The following is a 6,854-nucleotide window of genomic DNA, read 5'->3' as shown; positions in this document are numbered from 1 at the left end:
TGAAGTGCCCTTCTGCGTCATCATCACGTGCCCACACGGAGGCGCCGTCATCATGGAAAGAATCTGCGCAAAGGATGATGGGAGCCCGAAGTGTCCCATTAGTTGTACCCTTCGAAATCCTTCATTCCGAAGGACCCTTTGAAGTGGCCAGTTTTGAGCACTTTGGTTTGGAACGACCCTTCAATATGGCGGCCATGATTGTTTTCACTCCGAAGTGCCCTTCGGAGGGCGATATATCACGTTTGGAACGTACCGTTTGTCTCACAGTGATCTCAGCATATGTTCACAATGTGAGGTCACAGTGATCTACAAGTGTAACCTCATAGCGCTCTCACCATGTGGTCATACGGTGGTCACCCCAGCTAGACATTTTATTGGATGTGGACTCCAACATTACTCAGATGGCAAATTTTAGTTGAAAGTGAAAACAAAAATCTGAACATTTGTTTGATGTCAGGCTACTTCTTATTGAGATTAACAGAGATTTAATAGTTTGATTTGATGTCACCATTATGGTGGTCAGTATTTGCTTTAGCTGAGCAGTTTGACTGTTGTCTTTAATGTTAGCTCTTTTCTGACTGCTGTAACTCTTTGTTATGGCAAGAACAGCAATAGATACTATAATCAAGCATGTTTGTTGATGATAAAGACAATTTTATCATATAGCGGTCTGATTTCGTCCAGAGTCTATTCTCTGGCTTTAATTTTACGTTCACAACAATTTTGGAATTCTACAGCATGAGATTGAGCAGCATTTTAATCAGAAAATCTGAATAATAAAACAAAATTGTTTAAAAACTTTTCATCGAGACAAACATAAACCTCAAGAATCAGCGTATGAATCTCAATAACAGTGATATGCTTCATGCTGCAGTACATTCTGGGGGCATCATGCAAAAATCATCAGTGGCTCCCAGAATGCATTGCGGCTTGAAGCATGTCACCATTGTTGAGATTCATACACTGATTAGTAGTAAATATGCTGGATTAAACATCAAGATTTTTGATTGATGACGACCTTTGACCCCTTGCCCCAAGGGGATTGCCCCCTTGACCCAGACACCAATATCAAAATAAGTAAACAATTTTAATTCAATCATCCAAGTCTTATTCTCTTCTTTCAAATGAAATGAATATAAATTAATTATGTGATCACACACGATACAAAACAAAACAAAACATTTACACTTTTAAGGCGTTAGTAAAAATGTTGTACATTTTTCCAGGAGCGAGAACATTTTTTTTTTCATGTAAGATTATAAACACCAGTGTCAAAATAAGTAAAAAGGAAAAAAATATATGACCCTGGAGCACAAAAGCAGTCTTAAGCCGCTGGGGTATATTTGTAGCAATAGCCAACAATACATTGTATGGGTCAAAATTATCCATTTTTCTTTTATGCAAAAAATCATTAGGATATTAAGTAAAGATCATGTTCCATGAAGATATTTTGTAAATTTCCTACCGTAAATATATCAAACTTAAAGGGTTAGTTCACCTAAAAATGAAAATTAGCCCATAAATTACTCACCCTCAGGGCTGGATTGGTAATTGGGTATACCGGCATTTTCCCGGTGGGCCGACGCACTTAAGGGGCCGACAGAATTTTAAAATATTTTTTTGCCAAGGACCATCACGCAGGGACAGCGAGCAGCCAGTGGCCCATTGGTTTGTCTCCTGTGTTGACAGCGTAAACATCCAATTACAATGCGCTATAGACGGAGCGATGAAGTATTTTGCTCCGCCTATATACTTGCTCTGCGGTGAGTGATGCTGGCCAAAGAGCCAGGCAGGAGGAGGAGAGGAGAGTAGTTGAATCGGTAAAGTGCTTGATAGGGACTCGCAACGGAGGCAGACATATTACCTATCCTGAGTGTAGAATATGTAAACACTTTTTAATAAAATGTAAATTCGTCCCCCGCACTTTTTTGGCCAAGTCAAGTCAAGTGTGTTCATAGAGGTTTCCATGGGCCAATGCGAATAAAGCTAGATTTAAATGCAGAAAGACACGATATTGTCGGACCTGACGTTTTATTTTTATCCAAAACAACTAGATGTGATATGAGTGTGATACATACATACATACACTACCAGTGAAAAGTTTTTGAACAGTAATATTTTTTTTATGTTTTTTAAAGAAGTCTTTTCTCACCAAACCTGCATTTATTTGATCCAAAATACAGCAAAAGCAGTAATATTGTGAATTTTTTTTTTACTATTTAAAACAACTGCTTTCTATTTAATTTATTTTATCTAAAATACAGCAAAATTAATATTTAACAATCAGTAATATTGTGATTTTTTTTTTTACTATTTAAAACAACTGCTTTCTATTTAAATATATATTAAAATGTCATTTCTTTTTTATTTTTTTTATTCTTTATTATTAATTAATTATTTATTTCTGTGATCACATATTAGAATGATTTCTGAAGATCATGTGACACTGAAGACTGCAGTAATGATGCTGAAAGATCACAGGAATAAATTAGTTTAAAACGTATTCATATAGAAAGCAGTAGTAAAAATATCCACAATATTACTGCTTTTGCTGTATTTTTGATCAAATAAATGCAGGCTTGGTGAGCAGAGGAGACATCTTTAAAAAGCATTAAAAATCTTACTGTTCAAAAACCGTTGACTGGTAGTGTATAGGCCTATCATATATTCATATATATGTATATATATATATAAATGGTGGTGGGCCGCCTGGACCAAAAACTGCCTGGGCCGATTTTTTGTCCCAGTCCAGCCCTGCTCACCCTCACGTCATCCTAGGTGTATATGATTTTCTTCTTTCAGACAAATCCAGTCGGAGTTATATTAAAAATTGTCTTTGATCTTTCAAGCTGTTTAATGGCACTCAGCGGGTGTTGCATGCATCAGTCCAAAAGCAATTAAATAAAAAGCACCCATCCATAAAATAAGTGTCTCACACGGCTCCGGGGGGGTGAACAAAGACCTCCTGTAGCGAATCGATGCGTTTTTGTAAGAAATATAACCATATTTAAAACGTAATAATCACTTTTAATGTAGCTTGCGCTCACTGTTGTACATGGAAGCAGCAGCTCCGGCTAGATGACGTATGAGGTCGGCTATTCAAGGATATTTAACCTTGTCATTGTGCCGTTTTTTCTGTGTAATCTTATACTTTGATGTAAGTAAACCCATTATATTTATGTTTTCTGTCATTATGATTGTTCATTGTTAAAGATACAGCCATCTTTCCCTGAGCTTGTAAGCAATTAAAAGTTCTGCAGTAATAATAATAAAAAGAAGATAAGAGTGACAGGTGCACAAACACCTCATAGCATCAGTAACTCCACAACCCTACCTAGTACGGTTTTCCTCAGCGCTTGCAATGTCTGCACAAAGAAAATGTCGGGCAGCTGCACGAAGATCTCGCCTTTGGAGAAGACAGCTGATATTATACAAAAAAAATGTAAGTATTACTACTTAAAAAGTAAGATTACCCAAGAATGCATTGCTAGCTCACCCCAACACTTACGAACAATAATAATGATAATAAAACAAAAATTTGTTTTGTCATATGCCATAGCTATGCATGACTACACACTAGACAAATGCAGCCAAGGTGAATACATCTCAATTTTCAGTCAAGTAATGAATTAATGCATAAGTTAATGAAACAATTAAATTATATTTACTGACAAAAACAGGAAACATGAATAAATGAGTAAAAGAATAAATAACAGTAAGCATCACAATAAATAAATACAAGTCAACAACACATGAAACAAAGCTTTATTCAAACTTATGTATTTACAGGTGGTGAAGCCACGTCCTACTGCCATCTCAACACAGCTGTGCCAATTCTGCAGCTTTATTCTGATGAAGCAGCTGACCACTGTGTCCACCTTCACCTGACTATCATTGCTGCAGTCAGACTGAATCTGATCATGGATGGGAAACGGACATTGAGGCTGTCGTTGCCTGACTGCACAGAGAGGATGAGGAAGACCATGATGACAGCCCTGAACCACACAATCATGAGGCAACAGCAGGAGAACATGTGCAGGACAATCTGACTGCTGCTGTGTCTGCAGTCTGTGTGCTGCTCTCCATGAGCATGACTACCTGAAACACAATTAAACAGAGTAAAACATTTTACATCTCATGTTGTCAGCATTACATTTCTTTCCAAATTTAATTTAATATGTTTACAATTACATGTTAATTTTTTGTTATAGCTTTATTACTTCTGTGGTGTAGTGGGCAAAACCACTGAACTGGTTCGTCACCACCAGTGTGTCCTTGAGCAAGGCTTTTTACTCCAGGGGATTGGGGGTCCCTATAATAAGAGCACTGTAAGTTGCTTTGCATAAATGTAACTGTGATTTTGTTTGTGTCTCGGGCCCCACCACAAAAGCACTGCTGCAAATGCACAAAAATCAAGAATCAGAAAAGTGCTGTAATAGCTCTGTTTGAAATTACAACAATTAAAATAAATTAAAACATCTTTTAAATCTTAAATTGTAATTTATTTCAGTGGTATACTCACTCAAAGCCTTTGATGGCAGCATTCCTTCATCAGTCACTCTGCACCGTGTCTCATCCAGACGTGCTCAATACTGCATTTACATGTTGAGGTAGTTGCTGATTTGTTAACTCACTTTTTACCCAACACAAATATTCCTCAATTTATCAACAGTACTAATGGACAAATGAAATAGATAACTCATGCTTAGTTCCCTTTCAGTCGGTCACTCTCGACGTCACATCTTGGACCTGCGTATCTTGAACCGGGTTCTTCACCAGTTACTGTTCAAGACGCAGAAACGCATCTTCGGGTGCATCCGTCCCCGAGATTGGTTTGCAGCAATTGACCTGAAGGATGCGTACTTCTATGTATCGATCCTTCCGCACCACAGACCATTGCTGCGGTTCGCATTCAAAGGACGAGCATATCAGTACAAGGTCCTGGTCTTCAGGCTGTCCCTGTTGCCCCGTGTCTTACGAAAGTTGCAGAGGCAGCCCTTGTTCCCCTGAGAGGGCAGGACATTCACATACTCAACTGCCTCGAGGACTGGCTTATACTAGCTCAGTTTTATGATCAGTTGTGTGAACACAGGGAACACAGTCACGCCACTGAGGCTGCTTCAAATGAGACCACTTCAACACTGACTCCATGGCCGAGTCCCGAGGTGGGCGTGGCAACGCGGCACTCACCGGGTCCAAGTCACACTGGGCTGCCACCAGACCTCTGGAAACTTCACATCTGGTCCCTGGATGGGACGCGGAGGTTCTAGGTGACCTACCCCAAGAGGTAGTGGACACCATCACTTCGGCAAGAGCACCGTCTACGAGCGCTTATGCCTTGAAGTGGAACCTGTTCGTCGAGTGGTGTGCCATCTCTGGCTGTGTCTGGTTGATATGAGGGACGCCGACAAAGTTCGGTTCCTTAATGCCCCTGTGTCTCTGTGAGCCTTCTCGCACAGACCATGTGCAAGGTCAGGGAGGACGAGGAGCAGGTCCTGCTTGTGGCGCCGTATTGGCCCACTCGGGCCTGGTTCCCCGAACTAATGCTCCTCGCGACAGCTCCTCCCTGACAGATTCCTCTGAGGAAGGATTTACTGACTCAGAGACGAGGCACCCTGTGGCACCCACGTCCAGACCTCTGGAAACGTCATGTCTGGTCCCTGGATGGGACGCGGAGGTTCTAGGTGACCTACCCCAAGAGGTAGTGGACACCATCACTTCGGCAAGAGCACCGTCTACGAGCGCTTATGCCTTGAAGTGGAACCTGTTCGTCGAGTGGTGTTTTTCTCACTGAGAGGACCCCTGTAGATGCCCGATCAGAGTCGTGCTGACCTTTTTGCAACAAGGGTTGAAACGAAGGCTGTCTCCCTTCACCCTTAAAGTCACGACCCCGTGGTAGGGAAGTCAGATCAACCTCAGATCAGCTCTTTGTCTGTTACAGAGGTCGGCAGAAGGGGAATGCCGTCTCTAAGCAGAGGATGGCCCACTGGATTGTGGATGCCATCACCCTGGCTTATCAGGCACAGGGTGTGCCCTGCCCGCTCGGGTTGTGATCTCACTCTACTAGAAGTGTTGCATCCTCCTGGGCGCTGGCTCGTTGCGCCTCGCTGACAGATATTTGTAGAGCTGCGGGCTGGGCGAACCCCAATACGTTCGCTAGATTCTATAGCCTTCGTGTGGATCCGGTATCCTCCTGTGTTCTTACCTCAAACGGGTAGAAGCACTTAGAGGCCCCGGTTTAGTGTCGGGTCTCTAAGCAGAGGATGGCCCACTGGATAGTGGATGCCATCACCCTGGCTTATCAGGCACAGGGTGTACCCTGCCTGTTCAGGTTGCGAGCTCACTCAAATAGAAGTGTTGCAGCCTCCTGGGCGCTGGCTCGTGGCGCCTCACTGACAGATATTTGTAGAGCTGCGAGCTGGGCGACCCCCAACACGTTTGCTAGATTCTATAGCCTTCATGTGGAGCCAGTATCCTCCTGTGTTCTCACCTCAAACGAGTAGAGGCACTGAGAGGCCCCGGTTTAGTGTCGGCTTGCTAAAACCGCTCCAGAGAGTCCGTACTGTAGACCTTGCCGAGATCCTCCATCCCCTCGGCAGCCAGACGTGGCGGAACGTCTTGCGCTATGCCCTCACTCAATGAATCCATGAGAACCGGTAGAGGGCTGGGTTCCATTTGTAGACACCTAAGTTGATCCCATATGTGTAAAGTCCACGGTATAGCCTCAGAACCCGTGTTTCCCTGGCAGACTTCTGCCATTTCCAAGAAGGTTATAATCACTTCTAATCTTCCATATGCACCTAAACGGTTGTTCATATGTGTAAGTGCTTCCGAAACCTCCTTCGGGAAGGATA

Source organism: Sinocyclocheilus anshuiensis, unplaced genomic scaffold (genome assembly GCF_001515605.1).
Source record: "Sinocyclocheilus anshuiensis isolate Anshui unplaced genomic scaffold, SAMN03320099.WGS_v1.1 scaffold1040, whole genome shotgun sequence".
NCBI lineage: Eukaryota > Metazoa > Chordata > Actinopteri > Cypriniformes > Cyprinidae > Sinocyclocheilus > Sinocyclocheilus anshuiensis.
Note: the sequence above shows the minus strand (reverse complement) of the source record.